This window comes from Rattus norvegicus, chromosome 8 (assembly GCF_036323735.1).
Source record: "Rattus norvegicus strain BN/NHsdMcwi chromosome 8, GRCr8, whole genome shotgun sequence".
In the NCBI taxonomy this organism is placed as follows: domain Eukaryota; kingdom Metazoa; phylum Chordata; class Mammalia; order Rodentia; family Muridae; genus Rattus; species Rattus norvegicus.
Window position 1 is genome coordinate 113342719 of NC_086026.1, and position 24160 is coordinate 113366878.

The 24160-nt window shown below is 44.3% G+C and overlaps 1 long non-coding RNA gene across 1 annotated transcript; it reads left to right on the forward strand.

The window, feature by feature from the left end:
• The first annotated feature begins 594 nt into the window (after positions 1 to 594).
• On the forward strand, positions 595 to 2013 carry LOC134479986 (uncharacterized). The gene is made up of 2 exons (XR_010054060.1): positions 595 to 929; positions 1172 to 2013. It is a non-coding gene; the product is annotated as an uncharacterized LOC134479986 (long non-coding RNA).
• Positions 2014 to 24160: the final 22147 nt, after the last annotated feature.

A 24160-nucleotide genomic window follows, 5' to 3' on the forward strand; every position in this document is an offset into this window, starting at 1 on the left:
ATATATTTTTTTAAAGTGAGGGCACAAAGTTGGGAAGGGGATATGGGAGACTGGGAAGGGGGATGGGGACATTTATGATTAAAATACCTTGTACCCATGCATGAAATTCTCAGGGAATTTTAAAAAGCAAAAGAACGTGTGGGGACCCAAGCATAGCAGCTTGTCTGCTGCTCTCTGAGCTTACGGGGACAAATATGGCAAGAGACGCGTCACCATATAATTGTCGGGATATTGTAACTCAGCAAACTATTAGTACAGCTTTGACTTTATAGAATCCAGAAGCTTAAAAAAATAAACTAGCTATAAGTGAACCTGAATGTCAAATCCAATTCTCTCACTGGCTGAATTTATGAAATTAATATAGAATCCTTTGAAGAAAAATTAACTTGGACGCATAACAAAAGCTCACACCTAAAAATGTAATAAAATTGTTTGAATAGGAAAATGGTAATTTTCTGATAAAAAAAATAAAACCATCCGATGCGTGCCACAAATTATGAATACAAAGTAGCCGCTGGGGTCACTCGGTGTTTGGTATGCGTGTTAAAAGTCAAAACGGAGGGGGTTGGGGATTTAGCTCAGTGGTAGAGCGCTTGCCCAGGAGGCGCAAGGCCCTGGGTTCGGTCCCCAGCTCCGGAAAAAAGAAAAGAAAAAAAAGTCAAAACGGAAGAAAATAGCTGCGATGCTGCCTTTAAGAAGCCTCGTGGTGAGAGCACCAGTGAGAGAGAGGATGATGGGAAATTCATTCCGTTGGTTGGGTTTGGGGTGCCTGTGGAAGTGAGAGGCTTAAAAAAGAAAATCTTCTTTCGTTATCTGCAATGGAGAGAGAGCTAAGAGGGCCGACGATGATTGACAGGAGCCAGGGATGCTACGGAAGCAACAGCTGATGGTTCTTGAAGCGTGGAAAGGGAGGGCTTACTCAGCGTCAGGTATGGGGCCATTGCGTGGGGTGTTACAATGAGGAAGGAAGACGGGGTTCAACTCCAAATATACACTGGCCAAGTAAGGGGGGGTGGGGGAGTGGGAGGGTGAGAAGTGAGGAGGGTGGGGGTGGGGGAGTGGGGAGTGGGGAGTGGGAGATGGGGGGTGGGGGGTGGGAGGGTTATTGACCCTTAGAGCAGCTTCCGTGTGTCTAAGAAGGTCTTAAGGTTTACTGCCATTTGTGTTACAGCTCCCCGGCTGGGACCTGAGATCTTTGGCCCTACTGGCTTGACAGCCCTCTAAAATCTCTCTGCCTAAAGTTTCCCTTCTCTGATTCCTTGCAGCCATCTACTCTCCTCCAGTCTCAGCTCTAGGCTTTCCTTTGCCACCCTTCTATCTCCATTGCTCATCTTTCTTCTCTGGCCTCCCTTGTGTTACTCAGCGGCTGCTCTGTTAGCTATCAGACAGTAGATTGCCTTGCCGGACCAAGGTCGTTCTTCACCGACGTTCTTACCTCTGATGCCGCTCTGCTTCCTCAGCTGCTTCTCTCTCTGCTTCCGACTCATCATATCGCACTTCCGAAAAGAGTCATGAGAAGCCTTTCATTGGGGCTAATGGTGTAACACGAGGAGGACCAGCACAGGAAAGTATCTCCCAGCTCACTCTGAGCCTAGATAGCCTACTCAAGTAGCCAGAGGGGTATGTGTGTTGGGGAGACGGACCACTCACAGCAATAGACTTTCAGCTCAGCAGGGAGATCACTCTTCATTTAGCCCAGGTGGAAGCCACTGCAGGGTCATCCAGAGATCACTTAGATTTAGGATAACCCAAAGTCTTGTACTGCCTGTTTCAAACAGGCCTTCTGGAGACTATGCCTTCAGGGACCCAGGAGATCAGCTCCAAACATTGTGTGGTTTTTCTCCATCTAGTGTTCAAGAATGCTCTTGCTGGTTTTTTGACTGACAGTCACTAAGGGAACCAGGGAAACACAGAAGAATCCAGCAACTGCTAAAGGGAAGTCAGATGGCTCCATTCCCCCAACATCTTCTCTTGCTTGCAGAGAAATAAACTAAAGTGTGCTTACACTATAAATTTAAGCTAGTAATGGTTTTGAATAGGCTTTTAGCGGGGCTAAAACTTTAACACTGCCCAGTGACCTAGGGGGAGGTAAGTTCCCCTTATCTATCTCGAGGAGACTTGCACAATCCTTTAAGTCAAATCAGTCTGCCATCATACATCAAGTTAATTTTTCTCTTGTGTGTTGTATGTGCATGCATGTGTGTGCAGATGTGCATGACTGTACCTATGCAGAGGCCAGAGGAAGACATTGGGTGCCCTGCTCTATCACTCTGACCTTATTCCCTATGCAGGGTTTCTCGTTAAACCTAGCATTAAGATGGCAAGCAGAAAGCCTCGGCAGACCTCCCTGACTGTCCTCTATCGTGCTGGGGCTACAGACATGGACGTCATGTCCAACCTTTTACGAGGGAGCTGGGGATTTGAACTCAGGTCCTCATGCTTGTGCCGAGTCATCTCACCAACCTTCATGTTTGTCATTGAGAATTAAAATCCCAGTAGATATTTTCTTTAAGAAGGAGCCCAGCAGAGTGGTGAGACCGCAGACTCACGTAATATACAGTCTCTGCCCTATTCTCAGCTCTATAGTTCTTAAGCTGTGTGACCAGGACCTTGCTAACGTGAACTAACAGTGTTAGCCTCCTCATAGCTCACTCAGTTGATATCTGCAAAGAAATCCCTCATTGCTTCATAGGCACACATGTGAGGGACACTGGCCACTTCCTTGGATATTTATTGCCTTCTCTGGAAGATGCTTTGTCAAGGCCATGCCTCTTTTTCCAGGGGCCGTTTTCATCTGACGAGTGGTTGAACAACTTAGAATTACTCTCAAGGGCCACCTTAGCATCAGAGTTCTCACAACATCTGTGCTGGTTGGTTCTGTCAACAAACCTAGACATATCTGGGGAAAGGGAATCTTAGTTGACAAAATGTCTCCGTAACACTGGCCCTGTAGGCAAGACTGTGCAGTATAGTATCGTCCTGACTAATGATTGATATGGGAGGGACCACCTCGAGCAGTGTCACCTCTGGAAAAATGGTCTTGGGAGCTACAAGAAAACAAACTGAGCAAACCAGGAAGAGCAGGTCGGCAAGCCCGATTCCTCCACGGCCTGCACTTCAGTTCCTACCTCCACATTCCTGCCTTGAGGTTCATAGATAATGAACTGTGATGTGGAAGTGTAAGCAGCATGAAGCCTTTCCTTTCCAAGTGCCGTTTAGATGTGTTTATCACAGCAGTAGAAACCTTAACTCAGTGTTGAGCGGCTATGGACACTGTGACTGGGCCAAGTTCAGCCTCAGTCTAAGGCTGCCTCCTCCTGCTTCCTTCCAAAGTTTCCATCCGTGATCTGTTGGCTAAAAGAACCACAGCAGCAACAGCCAAGCAGCTCAAACTTCAGCCGTGTAAGTTAACCGCTGGCTCTTTATTTTTCTCACCCAGGAGAACAAAGATAATGACCATAGCCCACCTTGTGGTGGGGTGTGAAGACTGAACTGCAGTTCCCATAGTGACTGACTCGGTGCCAATCATTGCTCTGTAGTGGGTCATGGGATAATGAAATACATCAATATCTCTTATATGCCTACCCCTCCTCATAAAAACACTACAATATCTGTATGTAAGAATTGGGTTGGTTTTGGGGGGATAATTATTTCCTCACATAACCAATCACTTTGCAAGGAAGTGTTGGGACATACACACCAACGTGATAACCAGTTAGGACCAAAACCATCAAGCCTTTATATGGAATGATGTATTCCCTCTGCAGAATGAAGTCAGTGAAATCATTTTCACATAGGCAGAGACCAGTACCAAGAGAAGATGCTCAAAGAGAGATAAGAACTCCAAAAATAAATCAAAGAAGACATAGGACACACACACACACACACACACACACACACACACACCACACACACACACACACACACACACACACACACACACACACGCGCGCCAAGCACTGGAATTAGATAATTTCATGGAAGAAAGGTGACCTAGATATCCAGCCCAGCTGTTGATGGTGCTGTCCAGTCAAATCTAAGACATTTTTTTTTGGTTCTTTTTTTCAGAGCTGGGGACCGAACCCAGGGCCTTGCGCTTCCTAGGCAAGCGCTCTACCACTGAGCTAAATCCCCAACCCTCTAACAGACATGTTTACAGCTTAATTTCTTTGTCCTGTTTGAAATTATGTTTATATTTGTTTCCATTAAGAAGTGTTTTTCTAGGATGAAGAGGTTTGTGTATTCAGCTCACAGCTCCAGAGGCCCCTGGACATGGTGTTGGCATCTGCCCAGTCTCCAGCATCATGTGGGAGGGGGAAGACTGAGGAAGCCAGCAAGTGCATGCAAAAGAGCCTGTCTGCAGTTTTAATAATGAGGCTTGATATTTCTTCCTTTATGGAAATTAAAGTGTACACATTAGTAATGCATACACACAAGGTGTGTGAACACATAACAACTAACACACAAACCCATTCCTGGGATATACGCTGCTGATGCTGGCATCTTTAATGGCTTGAGGTTCCTACCATGCCTGACTTCATGGTCCAATACTACCTTCCAGATGGGTCTTTTTTCTGTCAGTCTTCACCAGGTTGTAAGGTTATAATTCCAACACACTAGTCACAATGGCTTAAGTCTCCAAACCATGTGGTAGTACACACTCCTCTTTGCCATGTTCTTCTCCCTAGGAACTTTTAGGACTCCTCAGAGATTTATATTGGCAAACCATCTGAAGAGGAATGAATTTTAAATATAAATAAATACTACCTAGACCCATCACACTGTGACTATAGAATTCCAAAGACAAGGAACTCCCTAAAAACAAGACAAGAGTCCAGATGGTAGAAGAACATGCCCTTAATCTTAACGTTTTGGGGGCAGAGACGGGTGGATTTCTGAGTCTGAGGCCAGCCTACTCTACAGAGTGAGTTCCAGGACAGCCTTGTTTACACAGAGCTCAAAAAACACAAAGAAACAAATAACCAAAATGCAGAGCAGAGATGTCACCACAAACTCATGTGTTGAAGGCCTGGTCTTCAGTTGGCAGTACTGCTGTGTAAAATTTGGAGATGCAGTCTAGCTAGAGAAAAAGGGTCAATGGGTCAATGTCTTTGAAGGTCCTAACAGGTTACTTCTTGGGTCGCCCCTCCCTACTTGCTGCATTCCCTGAGGTCAAGAAACTTCTCTGGTATACCTACTTATCACTATGACCCCAAGAGGTTCTCGACTAAGCCCCCTCTCCACTGGTCATCAAGAAGGATGTGATATCAAGTAACAGCACATTTGACCTAAGACAGGCTTGAAATGTGCTCAAGCATCAATCACTCTTGAGTCTTTCTTGCAATCTTGGGAAATCTGGGATGGTATAGTGTACATGTGTACCATGGTGTTGATAATGATAGACAATTGCCCCAGTCATTCATGTCATGACTGATGATGCTGATGATACTCAGCCAACTGTTAATATAATGGTAAAGTCAAGCTAGAGAGCTACTTCCTATCAAGAAATATAAATTGCCCTCTGCCCCCTCTGCCCCATCTATGGATTGTGAAAAATAATATTTATTGTTTTCAACCATTAGCTCCAAGGAGAGTTCATTGGACATTAAGAAAATAATTGATATAAGTGTTTAACATAATAAATACACAGTACAAAGCCTGAGACTATGGATGATAGATAACAGACACTGGGGTTCTGGTTCACGGGGATTCTCAATGACAACTCAATCGCTCTGCTCAGTGACAAGTCTCTTCTCGAAACAGGGAAGAAAGTCAGTCAAAAATCCAGCGTAGATGGAGTAGATGATCTCCAGGCCCCACCCCTTACCGAGGAACAACTGGTAGTTGATAGTTGCTGGCCATGCATGTGGAGGCCAGAGGTCAACCTCCAGTGCTGCACTTCAGGAATCATCCACCATGGTTTTGATTTTGTTTTAATGTTTTTAATACAGTTCCTTCATGTGTACAAGTGTTCTGTTTGCGTGTAGATATGTGCACCATGCACATGCTTGGTGGTGTTGAATCCCCTGGAACTAGAATTACAGACAGTTGTCAGCTACCTCATGAGTGCTGGGAACCGAATCTGGTCCTTTTCAAGTGCAACTAGTATTCCAACACAGCCTTCTCTCCAGCCTTGTGTTCTGTATTTGGAGAAAGGACTTCTTGGCCTGGAGCTCATCACTGTGGAGGTTGACTGGTCAGCAAAGCCCAGAGCCTCCTGCCTCTGACTTTCCAACACATGGACAGCAAGTACAGCACTCCACCTTCCCCGTGAGAGGACAACACACACAGTAAGTACCTGGGCTTCATTGTTGAGTTCTGGGGAAGGAACTCAAATCCTTCTGCTTGAACACCTTCCCTACTGAGCCATCTCTCAGCCCTTAGTTTGGAAAACAGACCCTCTAGGCCTGACCCCATGACCTACATTTAGTCCTGAGAAATTTTTCACACCCTTCCAATTTGGATTTGTACAGCAGCTAGTGCCTACATCATATCCCAGAAAGGTCTTCACTCCATGCACCCAAAGGCAACCTCATCTGCTCGCTCTGAACACTCCCGTGTACAGAAACTAAAGGAAGTCGAAATCTCCAGGATGTTAACCTCACTCTTCTCAGACCTTCTTTTGTTCAGCTTGCCAGTTGAGCATGTGGGATGGGCGCAGGAATGCTTTCTCTACTGAACTACTTCATATCGCTCCACTGTCATCAAGCAATTTTTAATCACTGTTTTCAAGTTAAGTCTTATCATTTATGATTAATTACCAGCAACAAATAATGTGCATTTTCGCAAAGGGGTGTGACGGCTTTGCTCTGCTGCCTTGATCTAGTCCCTTAAGGAGAAAAGGTAGACTCCAAGTTGACATTTGAACTAAGCTTCCTTGAGGAATATTTAAATCTCTATCAACAGTTCAGAATTTGTTCTATTTTTCCCTGCAAATAAAACATTTGTAGTCAGGTTTTGAAAGATTTATGTGTTTTGTTTATTGCACGTCTGTGTGTACATGTATGTATATGTGCTTGTCTGTGTTTGTGCTCGTCTGTATGTGTACAACATACATGATATGTGAATAGAGACTAGAAGAGGGGGTGTTGAATCCCTGGAACTGGAGCTACAGGTGATGGTAATGTGCTTCATGTGGGTGCTGGGACCCAAACCCAGATCCCCTATAAGGGCAACCAGTGCCTTTAACTACTGAACCATTGCTTCAGCTCAAATTTTTCATCTTTAAAGTATCAGCTTTGTTTATAAATATCCATAGACAGGGATAAAATTAAAGATCTATAGTCTCAGCCGCTTCTGCAGTCACATACTTAGTATAACTAGATGCCAAGGAGACAACATCATAAGCGACTTGCTCTAAAACACCTGCTAAAAATATATCTTTCCGTAAGACGGATTTTTTTTTCTGCTGAATATTTATGGAAACAAATACATAGCCTACAGTGAGACTGCCTCGTTTCGTGGAGACACAAAGGAAACACGCGTCACAGGCAAAGTGATGGCAAAATGAGGAATTTCAGTTCATTCAATGGAGGGATTTGTGTGGAGTAATTGACAGTTTTTACAACATACCATTAGCCAGTTGAGTGTGTGTGCTGGAACTTTCCATCTTTATTTGGTTTTTGCCTTATAAACACGGTGCACAACTGCCTTCCTTGTGGCGCTAACTAATGGGTCCTTTATACTTCACTCCTCAGACCTCAGTTAACTGAGTATTATTCCTTCCTCATGGGGTATATGTATTTCAGTTTGAAGTTATGAGAGGACAGCGTTTAAGAGAGTGGAATATAAAAGGTCCTGAATGAATGTGATTTTATTTTTCTACCTTGTATGTGTGCACATGTGTGGGGAGGAGCGTGCATGTACTGAGCATGTGTTGGGGTCAGAGGACAGCCTTGCTGCCAGTCCTTACCTTTCACCTTGCTTGAAGCAGGCTGTCCTCTTGTTTGCCACCTCGTACGCTGAGCTACGTGAGCCATGGGCTTTAGAGATTCTCCGGTCTCTGCCTTCCCCCCACCCCACTGTAGGCACGCTGGGACTGCAGACACATGTGGCTGTTTCTGGCTTTACACGGGTTCTGGACATTTGAATTCAGGTTCCCCACTCCTGTACAGCAAGCTCTTTACCTGCTGAGTCATCTCCTAACCAGCCCTTGATATGATTTTTCAGCCAGCTCAGTTTATTATGATTCCACAGTCACATGTGTTCATATTAAGTATTTGGTTCTACTGTGAAAGAAAGAATGTAGACGTGTTTGGTGCCCTGCTTGGGTCACATAATTGTCATTACAATGAAGTAGGTGACTCATCGTCCAAATGCTCAACCAAGTAGCACCAGTTACTTGCTCCTGAAAGTACCCTAAGGGGAGGTTAGAGTGGCGGAATGTATCCTGGCGGTGCTGGCACTGAGCTCTGTAATAGAGCTGGTCTAACCTGGTCTCCCCTTCACTATTTCTGCTATTTGCAACTTCTCTTGTTAGTTAACTTTGGTTGTTCTAGATCCTGCCATATAACACCTGCCTGGACTCTTGGCCCTTCCCCCATTATGCCTCCAGCATGAGAGTGGCAAGAATTTGCTGCTCGGGGCCAGTCTCTAAGATGTTTCACCATGTGCACTTGGTATCATGGCTCCTCTGTCACTCCCATTGTAATCCCCAGAATCTGGCTCAAAAGCTTGCTACTTTCTGTTCTCGTCATTAGATCTGGAATGCACCGACGACCAACCTGAGAAATTCAGAGGCAACTGGGTGATTGCTGTGATGATCTACAAATAGAAGAAGAGCTGAAAAGAGGAGCCTTGGAGGTTTCAGGAACTAGGACGATTTTATGAAAAGAAGCATGAAGAATGCAAGGATCTTCACGGCTCAGTCTTAGTCTTCACCCAGACAAGTCCTTACCTCCACCCTCCTCCTCCTCGGATTGTCACTTTTCCTGTGGCTTAAATACACCGTCTTACACACTGCCATCCCATGAGTCAGCCCCAACCTCCTGTCTGCTCATACAAGACACTCAGATCCACAGAAAAGAGGAACTCGCTGGTCCAGGATGGGTTGCAGATCCGCCCTGTTAGTGGTAGTAGTTGGGAGTGAGAGAATCAGGAGCCCCAAAGAATGGAAAGAGTCTATCAGAGGACAGGAAGAAACTAGACATCGTGACAGGTGTCCTCTACTAAAAACTGACATTGCCACTGTCAATTTTTATCCTTGACATTCTACGCTTGACATATATACGGGCTGCATTAGCTACCTTTTCATTGCTGTGACCAAATGTTTGACAAGAAGCAACTTAAGGGTTGAAAGGTTGGTTTGCAGTTTTAGGGGACACACCCATTATGGTGGGGAAGGTCTGGCAACAATAAGCATGAGGCAGCTGACTACATGACACCTACATGTTGAGCATCTAAGAGCTATGAAACCCCAAGGTCTACTGGCAGTGATCCACTCCCGCCAGCAAGCTTCTACAACCTAGAGGTTCCACAACTTTTCAAAACACAGGGGACCAAGTGTTCAAACACATGAGCCTATGTGATACTTCACATTTAAACCACAACGTTCTGTCATTGTTCCCTGAGGCTGATAACCACCTCATGATGTACAATGCACATAGTCCTATTTCAAACATCTTCGTGGTCTTTAACAATCCCAACACTACTCAAAGTCAAGAGACTCGGTACTATCTTTTAGCTATAAACCCTGTAAAACCAAAATATAATTTAGCTATTTCTAATATACACACATTATTTCTAATAATGGTACACAAAACCATTTCAATCCAAAAGTGAGATATAGGAGGATAGGGAGAAAAGACCAGAGGAAGCAAACCCCACACCCTGTCCCCAAACCCTGCATCTCCATAGCCAAAATCTGAATTCCAATGACCTTGGAAAGCTCTGTCCTTCAAGCTCTGCTACATGTGATGTCTCTCTTAGGCTAGCTCTATTCTGTGCCTGCAGTTTTCCTTGGCAGAGCTCCCATAGCTTTGGCCTCTCTAGTGTTCTGGGCTCTCCTGTAACATCAGCATCACCTTCACAGCCTCATGTGATGGTCTTTCAGGGCATCTGTGCAGGGAATCTGACCTTCCACACATTGCTGGCTCACCAGTTTTCTGAAACTATTGAGGGGAGGGCTCCATAACTCTTTGCTCTTTTGCTTAGCATTCCAGCCAAGCCAGTATCATGTAGCCAACACTGCCAAGTTATGCTCCCAGCTTGAGACGAAGCCTGACCCTTCTCATATCTGCAGTGACCTCTCTATGCCTTGGTGACTGAATCTGAGAAAAACACTTTTCTAGGTAGTTTATTTAGAGCAGGGAAATCTCTCAGTGATATTCCCCTTTGGGGCTCTCTTAGTTCCAATGAACTTGCATTTTCACAATTGGGAACCTTGGATGGGTAAAGTTTTGCCCTCAGCATGCCTTTCCTACTGTTTTAACATGGAGCACAGTCTTTCTAATGGTACGAATATCTCAACAATTACAGTCACTTTTGCATGCGACTTGTCCACAGTTTTAAACTTTCTCATGCTAGTTCCTTCACAAAACTCCACACTTTTACTCTTCTATCCTCTCAACACACACACACACACACACACACACACACACACACACACACACACTGCAGACCTGCATAAGAGCAATGAGACATAGCCATGACACAGCCTGAAGACTCCCTTGCCTTGAAGTTGCCTCCACCTGATTATTCCGTTGCTTCCTAACTCCACCTCACCCAAGCTCTCAGAAAAGGAACAAAATGAAGCCATACTCTTGTGGAACCGTGACATGAACAGCTTCTGATCCAGTTCCCCTAAATGAGTTCTTATTTCCCTTCTAAAACTTTAAGACGCAGGCCTCCAGTGTCTGCATTTGTCTCAGAATTCTAGATTTACAAATACATACCAGGATAACCCACTAATCTCTGCTTACAGCATTCTTGAGGGTCTCTAGCCCACAGCTCCAGACTCCTGAAATTCCTCCCACACAGTCCAACGCCTATGAATCATGCAGTCAGATTAATAACAGCAATGATCTCATTCTTGGTTCCAATTTCCTGCATTGTTTTTCTCATTGGTTTGATTACATACCTGAAAAGAAGAAACTTAGGAGAGGAAGAGTTTTGGGAGGCTTGCAGTTTAAGGGGCTCTGTGCTATCTTTGTGGAGAAGACAATAGCAGACAGAAAATGAAACAACTACCCATAATTCATCCATGGTCAGGAAACAGGCTCAACAGGAAGTGACTCCTCTGCCTGTAAAAGCTTGAAGCCCTACCTACTTCCTCCTGTGAAACCCATATCCTAAAGGTTCCCTAACCTTCCAAAACAGCTCTACTGATTGGGAACCCAGTATCTAAACACATGAAGCTCTGAGAGACATTTCACATTCAAACACCAAGGGCCAACTTGATGAATTTATAGACTCTCTCAGAATGAGCCATTGCCTTCGAATAGACTCATCTTAACATTTACAGTGAGTCGGGGGACTAATTTACTCATGGATGAGGAAACACAACTGTCAGGTGTGTTTGTTATTAGCTGCTCTGACTGGCACATGCTTCCGGTTTAGAAAAACCACATGTCAGGCCAACAGAAGCATGAAATGCTTCAGTGTGAAATTAGAACCATGGATATCATTTGAGTGCTGTTTTGCACAAAGCAGGTGCCCGAGGCATGAAACATTCTGAGAGGTGTCTTTCTACCAGGACATTCTGTTGGGGCACCTGCTGTAGCAATTTGAGGGACAGTTTGTTCCTTTGGGATTGGCCTATGAATAGAAGTGGGGAGGAAGCAGTGAAGGGCAGAGGGAAAAGTTGACTGTAAGGTTGGCTTGGCCAAGCCTTGTACCATCCATTGAGGAGCTCTGGTACATCCCCTATCCGTTAGAATTGCCCCACGTCAGGCTGCGGTCACCAGACCTTTGTGCTCCCGGTCCTTTCTTATTCTGCCACTGGTCTTGAACTATGACTGGAGAGGTAGGACCTCGGAGGAATAGAGTAACATGACACAGTCGCATTTGTCACACTCAGCGGGCGTAAGTCTATCCTGAAAGCAGTGTAGCCCAGAGTCTCTCAACCATGTACCTATCTCCATTTGTACCCAAGTCTCTGTCGTCTGCCAGGGTCTAGTTTATTGACAATGATGCTCCTTCCATGTGCCCTGACAGCACTTGTCTGACACTCTCCTTGTATGCTGTTCTTTTCTTCACACCACCTTGCTCCGAAGGACGAGGCACAACACAAATAATTTTCTAAAACTTCCCATCACTGTATGTTGATAAGCCCATTATCGGGCGATGGCTGAAGAATTGTCATGAGTGCTTCCTAATCTTCTAGACACACACAGCTGACTGCCTTTTGCTGTCTCTTATGACAATGAATCCCAACAGGGGTAGATGGCACCACACTGCCTCTGAGATGACTTTGGTCACAACAACCAGACATGGCTCTCTTTAATGACACTCTCTCCTTTTCCCCATCTCCCCTTTTCTTCCTCTTCCTCCTACTCCCTCTTCCCTCGTATCTATAAGTTATGTAAATATATATTTACAATTAACAGACCATTTAAGAATGGGCTAGACCTTATGAAAACCCCAGTTTGTATAGCATCCTTTCGGCTGAGATTATTTTTAGCCTGGATGCTGTCGTCATTCTTTGGATTTAACTGAACCAGAACAAATAATAAAGACAAGCAGTGCATCTAATATCAAGACCAAAGGACCATGGGTAAGATGCACATGAGCTACAGTGGCAATGTTTGTGATTCAAGAAACGCAGCTCATGGTGTCACTGTCAATTTAATAAATCCAGTTATCCTATTCTTTACTATAAAATCTGCCATAAAAACCCAAGTTGCAGTTGACATGTTATTACTTGGTGAAGCCATTGTAGGAGCCTCTAGGCATGATTCACAGCTCACGTTATTCATGGACGGCAACAGGAAAGGCTAGAATTGGGAGCTTGCATATCAGTTACCTTCTGTAATCAAATTACTGGCTTTAATGCAAACATATGCACGCACTAAAATTCAGACCATTTGAGGGGAATATCAACTTAACTGAAATCTATCTTAATTTCACCCTATGTAAGGTAATGTCTAAGAAATATTTCTGCAATTGTTATGATTAGCCTGCCATCGTGCATGCATGCATATTTATGCAACACTCACTCTGCTTCTGGACCCCTTCCTTGGCTGCCTTGCCAAGCCTTGAGCCCCCTGTTGCCTTCAATTTCTCCTGCAATTCTCTCCCTTATGATAAACCCATTATACCTTGGAGCAAACATTCTCTTCTTGGAAATTGCTTCTTCCCAGTTGGCAACCCAAAATGTAAGCAGCATAGAACAGAAGAACAGCAACATGGCTCCATCAGCCAACGCTTTACCAGTTAATCAAGTTTGGGGCCCATAAAACAGTAAAACATGCATGTTTAATTTTTAACTTCCATATTACTTCATAAACACCCCATCAAAGCCTATAGGCAGCCCATTTGTATAATAGGGCTGGGGGTTTGTGTTTGTGCACAAAGGTTTATTTCTTTGAATATGTTCAGTTCTGGGAATTCAGAGAGCTGATGCAAAGTGTTTGGCCCACTCCAATTAAGCTGCCTGGACAGCCAGAGCTCAGTTTCAGCTGTGTAAAATTTGGGCCCCATTCAGTTGGCTTACACAGCAGAATAATAGAAAAAAATTGGTCCGGGCATCCAAAGCTGCCTTTTGCCACCTGCCATTTCAGGCAATCAGGCGCTGAGGCTGCTGCCCTAAATGCAGCTCCCTGCATTGATTTATTTCTTGTGGAATGTGGAATTATGATCTTTTTCTTCTTTTTTTTTCTCCTTTTTCCAGCTAGTCTATGTGATGTTTTCTCCTTTAAAAATGCCCCCGTGAGCACTCAAACTATTCAGGACAACGGATCAATCTCTGTTGCCTTGAGAAATCTTCCAAGGTTGAAGGGTCTGAATCAGACTGTGACATATTGTGTGTGTGTGTGAGTGTGTGTGTGTGTGTGTGTGTGTGTGTGTGTGTGTGTTGTGTATATGTGCATGCATACCTGTTGGGGGTGGGGGTGCGTGTGTGTGATGTGTGTATATGGTGTATGTGGTGTGTCTGTGCATGCATCTGTATGTGTGTGTGTGTGTGTGTGTGTGTGTGTGTGTGGTGTGTGTGTGTGTGTGTGTGTGTGTGTGTGTGTGTGTATGCTTGTGTATTCTGTCCATAGAACCTTTACTTTGTTCTACTTTGTTGGAGTTACACAGAAAGAAGACATTTAGGAAGGAACAATCAGAAGTCTATCTAAGGCTCCAAAGGTGACTACAAAGAAAACAGCTCTCGCATTTCCTAAATTTTTAGATCCTTAAATCATCCCTCTGATTCAGTTCTTATAAATTTCATCCCAGCAGGCCACTTGACACCAGTTTAGTTGCTATACCTTTCCATTACCTTCCCAATCAAGTCAACCTCATACCATGCTCAGGATCTCTCACTAATATGTAACAGTAGCAAGTCTCTGTCCTGTCAACGTCTAGCCCACCTGAGATATATTCGGTGGCGAGCAATGGCACTCTAATATATTCCATGCATTGGTTATGACAGTGATGTGCTGGTTTCTCAGCTTTGTCAGATCTTATAGATCTGGTGTACATTCATTCGAAGGACTGGGTTTTACCATATACAAATTATGTTTTGGTAATTCTGGCTTTTAAAGAATGATTCAGATTAGACAGTGTGGTTCTATTCACCTGGGATTCTAAACGAGACAGTGTTCACCGGCCTCAAGGTTCTTCATTACTGCTGGTCTTTTGAGTTAGATCAGTCTCTCCAGTGCATAGGTTCACTTTCGCAGTAGCAGAAGGCTCAGCGCTTTAGCGGGACCTGTGCTTCTCACTACTACGAACATCTTGGATCTCTTAACAATCTGACCCCCTGAACACCTCTTTAAAAGATTTACCTCGTTTTTAACTATCCAAATATGAGTGTGTGGCTATGTGCAGATGAGTGCGGATGTCCGTAGGAGCCAGAGGATGTCATGGAGTCTTGAGTTACACGTGATTGTGAGCCATACAGTGTTGCTGATGAGAGTTGAACCTGGGTCTTCCGCAAAGACAGTATGCTCTCTTACCTGCTGAGCCCTCTCTCCAGCCCTAAGCTTATACTTTGTAAATAAGCTATACATAGACTGGACATACACCTGAGCTGCAGAGAGACACCGGAAGCCCTTGTCTTTGTATGTAGGCTCAGGCACATACCTGTTAGCAAATGATAAGAACGCCAACCAGTGCCTACAGTCACGCCTACAATATGTCCAAGTGCTATGGTAACCCAAAGAGGATTCCAGGGCCAGGATATTGGTGATGGTGACAGCTATGGCAGTGGAAGCAGCAGATGGCAGCAGTGGCCATGCCCTAGATGTGTTCGGGGGGTCACTGTCTCTGCCTCCTGAGGATAGGCTTACAGTAGGCTTTCTAGCGTTTATGTGGGTGCTGGGAATTTGACCTCCGGCCCTCACTCTTACACAGAAAGCTTTACCTGCTGAACTATCTCCTCACTGCTTGAGATGAGCCAGTTTTTCATGAGGAAGAACCCTTTTATTTTGTTAAATGAAGATGTCCTTAAAAGTGATGTTCCCTTGTAATCTTTGAGTCAACGGGGACGGGATGTGTTAACATCGTTTTAAATTATGTATACCAATAAAGCCGCTTTGGGTTTTTACACGTGTGAGGAAACACTAAAACGGATGCTATCAATTCGCATTTAACAGCAAGTTCAGACTTAGTTAAACTAGTTTGTAAAAAGAACTGATTCTAAAGCAACTTACCATATGTGTGTTTGCAAGCATGTGTGTTTGTGCACCACACGCATGCAGTGCCCATGAAAGCCTGAAGACCTACACAAAGAGACAACTGCTTTGTGGATGCTAGAAATGGAACCTGGTTCTGGAAGAACAGCTCTCCCTCCACCGAGCCATCTCTCCAGCACGAGGGTTAATCTTTACAGATAAGTTGTTCTCCAAGAAGTATGGACTCTAGATGTATTAAAATGTGCATTTTGAACAAATTTATCAGAAATCTGTCCCAATGCTATCACAGCTATAAAATCACTCAACTCAAGTAACAGCTCCTTCAGACGATTCTTCTCAAAGTAAGAAATTATCAAAAATTATCTGCAGTCTTGTGTTTGACAGGAGTGACTAATGTTACTTTCAATTACACCAATTGGAAATTAAGTCACTGAAAGCGTACATTTTGGTGACTTAATAATTTGTATAAAAGCAAATTAGAAAAAGAGCTTTCTGATGAACCGAGATCACACTAGCAAGATAGTATAATAGACCATGTAATACAAAATTAGGACACCAAACTGTGTCTCTATAATCTATAAAGTCTATTTGTACAAATCCTCACCTCTATCCTTGGTGTTCTATAAACTCTGAAGGTAAATGGAGGCTTGGATAGAAGATTTTGAAAATGACTTTCATTTCTAAATCTCACGATTCACTCATCCATTAGTCCAACACAGCCCTCCAAACTGAGCCAAGTCCGGCTTCTAAGAATGACTTCCCACACATTCTTCTATCCATCTGAGGCCAGAGTCAACGTTGGTCAGTACCTTGTATACAAACATTGTGGCTAGCAATTTAATTGCTTATTCTGGTAAGTGGCTCGTACATGTCTAAATTATTCTTTTGAAACTCTATTTGAAGACAGACTCACGGGCAAAGTCTATTAGATCAAGGACATTCCCCATCACATCCCAAGTAGGGGAATCATGATGGGAAGGTCAAAGCATTCCCGTTGGTTGTGCTGCGTCTTCCTGTACTGCTCCCCAGTTATTATCATTCTTTATGGTCCTAGCAGAAGTTCCCCTGCAAATAATCATGAACAGTGTGCCCAAGGAGCCTTTTAACCGTCGCCAGTCTGATAGAAACATCGTCTCCCGGAACGTTCACCTACCAACTCTCTCATGGCCGTTAACTCAAACTACTGACGTCTTTTATGTGGTTGCGGTTCCTCTCCTGCATGGCTGCTGCTAGAACTCCTTTCCAGCTCTAGACTGCACAAACCAGGTCTACCACTCCTCCTAAGGACCCAAGGATCAACCAAGGTATGATACCACCAACATTCACTGTGGAGAACTAATGAATGTATTGGGCTCCCTCACAGAGCATAGTTGGGGGGTTACTCACGGGAGATGTGTATGCTCCTCCCACGAAAGGCTGCATCCGGATTTACTTAGCAGGAACGATGGCCTCCATGTGGCTGTTTGTATAGATGGAGCCTCACTCTGCTAGTCTTCCCCAGCCTACATAAGCTAGTGCCTCTCTGAGACCACGTGCAATTAAGGTAGCTCAGCAGATGGTGGTGGGTGGAGGGGGGGTGGCTATGTGTGCAGGTGACTGTACACAGGTGGGGGTCTTGAGACCCTCCCTGCCTCTCTGTGAGGGGATATAAACAGTCAACAAGCCCAGCTGGGATGATCCTTTTGCCAATTTGGCACAGCTGAACACTCCAAGATGGCAGCTGCTAGGCTCAAAGGAGAACCACACACAGCAGTGATCGAAATGCATCCTGTCAGATCGTGGCAAAAGCAAGTCCATGCTGAGATGTCACTCTTCTGCCCAAATCACCTGGATGCTCAAGAAGTCCAGGGTTACACTCAAACCTCATGACCCTGTACTCTTCCTCTGCCATCTGATAAACCCTGCAAGCTCTGAGTTGCAATTTCTAAGGCTGGTCATGGTTCCTGTTGCCTCTAGAAATGTTCTCATGTCTCTCCTTGGTCACGATGCTCTTCCCCTCCAAATGTTTGTTCTCTTGCTTGGCAAATGCCGGTGTGCTGCTATGTGAATTCAGTGAAGGAGATGTGTTTACACTTCCGAAGCCTTATCATGTACCCTCAGGTTCCCCCATAATGCCCCATTCTCTGTGTAGCAGCACTTACGCCCTTCTGCTTACTGGCCCATTGACTGAATTTAATTTGATTCTGGTTTCTCCCACCATGCTTCCAAACACTGAGAGCATGCCTCAAACCCTTACTTTTCCCTCGTAACTCCCAGGGCTCAGCTCATCAGTGTCAATACTTAGTGATTTATTACTTTGAATTACTAAGAAACCGTCTCCAGACATTAAGAAGTACAACGTTTTGCACAGTGTTCTTAGTTTCTGTATATGGCGCCCCCAAGCCTCGGGTCAGGGTCAGGGACCTTTTCTTGGAAGGAAAGCATAGGGTAATGATTTATTTATTCAACTCCGTTTGTATATTGGCCAACAAATATTCACTCAAAAACTCAGGCTGTGCAATGGGGTGGTTGCTGGACTCTCAGATGACCTTGTAAGCATCAGCTGAAACTAGCCCGCCTGTAACTTCCCTCCTCCTTAACTCCTCTCTGCAGCAGAGTCTTCTCAGCCCTGCTCATACTGAGGGTCCTTTCAGGCTGACTGCAGGGAGCTGTTTGCTGTAGTATCTGCTTGTCCTGTGGACTAACTTCTATACTCTGAATCCATCAAATCCCAGGCATACTGGCCATGTCAGTTACAACCACTGCCTTTCGTAGGCCGTTGTATCTTCCACAGGCTTCCATGGGAGAGAGTGGACAGAATGTGTCTGTGGAAACCCTACTTCTTGTGCCCCGGACAACCCACAGGTATGGAAGGACTGAATTAAAGCTCCCTCTGCTTATGAGTCACCTTTATACAAGCTTCTCCTTCATGTGGTAGATTTAGATGAGGAACACGGAGTCGCTGCTGGTCCTTGGCAGTCCCAGTGGACATGTTCCTTGCCCTCTCTAGAATAGGAAGATGCTTGTCAATCACCACGGGGATGGCAGAGAAGGGACCACTTCAAATGTTGTGATACCAACTCGTCTCTCCTTGAGGAGCAGGTAAGTGACCTTTTCTACTTTGTGTTCCTAATGTCTAGCACAGAGTAAAGTGGCACTTAATTTTAAAAACTATTGACTCGTCTTTATAAAACATGGTAGTTTTTTTTAGTAGAGTCACAAATGACAGAATAGTTAAATTCACTTGAAGACATCCGGAAATACTCATAGATATGGAACCTGCTCCTAGACACTCTGCTGTCTCTAAAGAGATGCATGGTATCCTTCTTAATTTTTGATTATTTTATTCTTTTATTTATTTTTGGAACAGAATACACTGCCTCAAAATGACAAGCTGATAGATTTTGTAAAATTATCTACCACAGTTTTAACACCTCCCCCAAGACTAATAGTAATACTCACGCTGGGTCAGTCTAAACTTAAAACAAGGATTCCAGGTCTAAGTAAACAGTTATGAAAGTTTCCAAAAGTCATATTGAGAACTTTCCATGTAGAGTGTGATAGAACATAATGGTATTTAATTTTCGGCTGAGGGGAGAAATTTATGGTGAAGGTGAGATGTAAGAATTGCCTCCTGGAAGTCAGAGGCGGAGAGAAGGCTGGAATTAGAAACACGGGAGACCCAGAGGCTGTGGGTCTGGCCGTTCTTCGCCTGTCCTGTGGAGTTCACGGTTAAGGCTCATGACATCACATCACCGGCTTCCCTGCCCTCAATCCTGCCTACTCTGAACCTCAGTCCCAAGTTCCCATTCGGATCAAGCATCCCCATCCACTCAAGATGGTTGTCACCATGGATACAAGTGAGGGGAACGATCCCCAGAGGTAGAGATGGGTAACTGGAACTCTAAACGAATAGCTATGCAGGGCAGATTCCCAGAGACTCACCTTAGGGAAACTTACATCTCAGAATCTTGGCAGTTGGTTTAGCTACTGAAACTGACATCACCCGCTCTGTGACTCTGAAGTGATTTCTGTTCTGTCCAAAGATTTATAGATCTCCTTGCTCCATGGGAAAGCCTCATTATGAGATTTCCTGCTATTTATACCACTGGGTTCAGCCTACAGTGGCTGTTCCCCCATGAAATAAGAGACAGGAAACAACAACATCTCCAAGTATAAATGAGTCTTACAATCAAATCTGAAACTCAACCAAACTCCAGGTTTGCTGGGCTTCTTCCCTGGGCAGAGCTGTTAGAGAACTCAGCAGGAGTTTAATCAGAAATTATTTTTGACCCAGAGAAGAGTTAAGTCATTTATTCTTCTTTCATTTGAGGACAGATGTGTAATATAAGCATGTGGTCATTCTGGCAATGATGCTAATCTCTTTTAAATTAAATTAGGCTCCCTGACTATTAACCGCCATAAACAGGGCTCCTTTTTGACACGGCCACTCTAAAGCCTGCACCACGACCCTGTTCTGCCTCCCTGGTTTGTTTGTTCCCATTCCCTGTGTTTCTCTCCAGTTCTCAAGACCCCCAGATCCTGTAGAACATAGCATTCTGTACTGCATCAAGTTCCATGGTCTTATAAATATTAAGAAAATGGTGAGTTCTAAGAGGAGCCAACCACTGATAGAGCCTTGAAAAATGTCAAGGTGGTTGAAGATGAGCATAGGGCTTCTCTCCCAGTAGAATCCGACCGTGTATTAAGCTTCCCTTGATGATTGTCAAGCAAATGTGACAAGCACGGGTGTTCTGAAGTCTGAGTTCTTGGGTGCATTTCAGGGACATGCATGGCTACCAAGAACTTTATGTATGCATAGAGCATAGGAAATGTGCAGTCATGAACTCACAGAAGCTGTGTCTGCCTGCTCTCACCCTGCACAAGATGGTCTGTCAGGGTTGGCGTGGTGCTCCTGGGGCCCTGCTCCTCCAAGGAGAACTCTCTGGCTGTTGATGGGTCACTGAGACGAGGGGGTTGATAATCAGGGGAATAACATTGTCTTCAGTGCTAAAGCCACTGGTGAGTCTCCCACACTCCTGTGGATGGCTCTACGCTCACGAAGCGATCCGTGTTGAACTCAATGGGTCACAAGCCAAACAGGCATGAAGAGCTGAAGAGATAGACGATGCAGTGGGAGCCTTGAGGATCTGCATTAGCAAACCCAGCTAAAAGGGGGGGACACAGGGGGGACCTGAATTAGAAGGCCCACCCTGGGGAGGCAGAGACAGGTAGATCCTGAAAGTTCACTGGCCCGCCAGCCTGTCCAAAATGACCAACTTCCACCTTAGTCAAAGACTGTGCCTCAAGACATTAAGGCAGAGAGACAGAGAGGAAGATGCCCCACCACCTGCTCTGGTTCCCATGTGAGTGTACATGTTTGCGTGCACTCGCACAGTCACATGGACGCACCACACATGCAGGCGCGCACAGAGGAGGGGGAGGGGCGTAGAAAGGGGCTTGGGAGGAAAGAGGTATAGGTAACAGTTGGAAAGGGGGATTAAGTATAATACGTTGTGTGCTCATAAAATTTTCAAATAATAAATTTTAGAATCTCAAAAGAAACAACATACAAGTTTGATGAAGCAATTCTGCGTTTGCCACCCACAACGGGGACAAGCAGTTATAGTGTAACATATGTAACCCCTGAATTTGGCTAAATACGGGTCAGAACACACAACACAAGCCCCGAAGTCTCCCTGCTGCTGAGCACTAGGCTACATCGTTGAGGATGAAAGTGAATGTCCGTGAAGCTGAGTGCTAATCCTCGAGGCGTTTCCTGGGCACACCTGTTTGGAGAACCACAGTGTAAGCAGTCATCTCTATGGCATTTCTACATTCAAGTCAGTGGTTCTCATGACGGCAGATTAGCAGCGTGGAGGCAGGCAAGGAGGCTGCTACTTGGACACTGCATGATTTGATGCTATAATTGTTGTCTCCCTCAGCGCCTCTCTATGCGCAGCCTGAGGCCCTTTGGGATGCAGTCTGCAGTTCTCTCTTCTAACACATTGCTATCTTTTTAACCGTAGGTGAGATCATGTTGACCTATTTATATTTATGGGACATCTGTTGCTCTGAAAATCCTTGTTCAGAAAGAATGAATCCGACCATGCGAGACTGGGCCAAGACTGAACATGTGTGCATGTACACATGCATGCACACACACACACACACACACACACACACACACACAATGATAGGACCATGGATCTCTCTAGAGAGAAGATCCTTTTCTGTTAGTCCTGGGATCGGGCAAAGTACAGAGGAGACAATCCAGTGGCTCTTGGGTTGGTAAAAAGAGGGAATTGTTTATCTGTAAGGGCTTGACTCAAGCTTTAGTGAATTCTAAATCAATTGTGACAGAGAAGGGTAGCATACAGGGAGCCTGTGTGGCAGCCCAGACCCCATGAAACACCAGAACCCCAAGCACAGAGAAATGGCTCCAGCAGAATGCTATGAAAGCCTTCTGGAAAGCAGGCCAGCAGATGAGTGTTCAAAGATCTGGCTAACCTGACATCATCAGCTAGGGACTTCTAGGCCCTAACGTGAGCACATCTTTATTGATGTGAGTAAATATTACATTACCCATTCTTTACTTTCATTAATCTATAAATCATAACCCCAAGTCAAAATTTTTGATAGGCTGTCAATTCCCTACTGTGGAAAACAGTCTAAAGATGTGACTTTCTTGATTAAAGTCTAGAATCTATGTTTTATTGTAAGTGTGGTTTATAGTCTTTAAAATCATGTCGAAAGCTATATACAGATATATGTATGATCTATATGATATGATATATCATAGAAACAAATCAGAAAGGATTTCAAAGTTGTGTGGAGAAAATTTTAATATATTTACCTAATAACTGCAACGTGCCTATTAAAACTATGGCATCCAAGAATATATAATGGCTGGGAAATGTGATAAATGATTTTTAAAAGCACAGCATGGTTTCTGTGTCTATTGATTTCACTTTTCAAGGGAATATTTATTCACAGATAAAAGGGCACTAGAAAGAAAGCAACAAAGGGCTAATATTAATTCCTGCTCAGTTACACTGTTAAAAATTATATTTCACGTCTTTGCTTTTTCGGTTTTCAGTGTTTAAGGTGATAAGTAGGTTCTGCTCTCTTAATAAGGAAAGCCATTTCTCTACACACGGCATTAAAGACAGAAAACTCTAGAATAGGCTGGACATGTAACTCGCTGATAGAGCTTGGGAGGCTCTGTGTGAGGTTCTGGGTTCAGTGGCTCTGGAATCAGAAAAAGAAAGAATAATAAGAAGGCTACATGGATCTGTTATTCTGAAGCTGGGGGAGGGAGAGTGGAGACAAACCTTGAGACAAGACCTAGAAGTTACTCTACAATTTAAACGGCAATTAGCTGGCCTCCAACATCATCTATTTTTATACATTAGATGTATATGCAGCTTTCTGTCTGTCAAATACACTTCAGTAAAATGGCTTTTAGAAAGAACTCTGATGGTAAACAGCGATTGGATTCAGACGACGAATGCTGTTTTAATGCCTCAATTTATTTTGATGTCACGATGCTTCCTTTATAATGTAAAAGCCCAAATAAAAATAACCCTGAAATGTATTCTGTAGAAGCACTGAATTAAAATTTTAAAGTATAAAAATTTAATGCCTAAACAGAGTCAGCATCCAGAGGGGAAAAAATATAAAATGCTTTTCTCTGTAATCCAACCTATCAACGATGAAATAAGAACTGTATCCGGACACAGTACCACAGGAGTGACGGAAAGCCACCACCAGCTGGAGGCAGGCTACAGGGGAGTGAGTCACTGGAGGCTTGGGCCAGCCTCCCGGGGCTTTAATTGGGAATCTAGAACTTACTAGGAGATGTCTCCCCTCAGTGGCTTGCTCTTCTGGGTGCCAGCTTCCCCACTTGGAAAGGCAGAGGTGATGAAATGGCTGCCATCTTAACGTGGCTCATTTTCCATTATTTCTAGATCTGCGACTGTCTTTCTTAACTTTTAACAATCAATGCACTCTTCATGAAGAAAACATCTCATGGGCCCACTGCTTGGTCTAAGACATCTTAAAACATCTGTCAGATTGGTTAGCTCTAAGCACCGATCATGCACAGATTAATTTCTCTAACTCTGATCGTTCTAGAATCCCAATCACCCCTGGCCCATATTTTGTAACAAATACTTGAAAATGGAGTTCTATCCAAGCATGGTGATGACACACACCAATAACCCCAGCCCTTGAGAGGTGGAGGCGGAGGATCAGAAATTCAAGTCCATCCTTGGCTGCTTAGCAAGTCCGAGGCTACCCTGGGCTTCCCAAAACCCTGTCTCAACAAACAGAAGACAAAAGGAGACCAAAAAAACAAAAACAACAACAACAACAACAACAAAAACAAATTAGGAAACGTG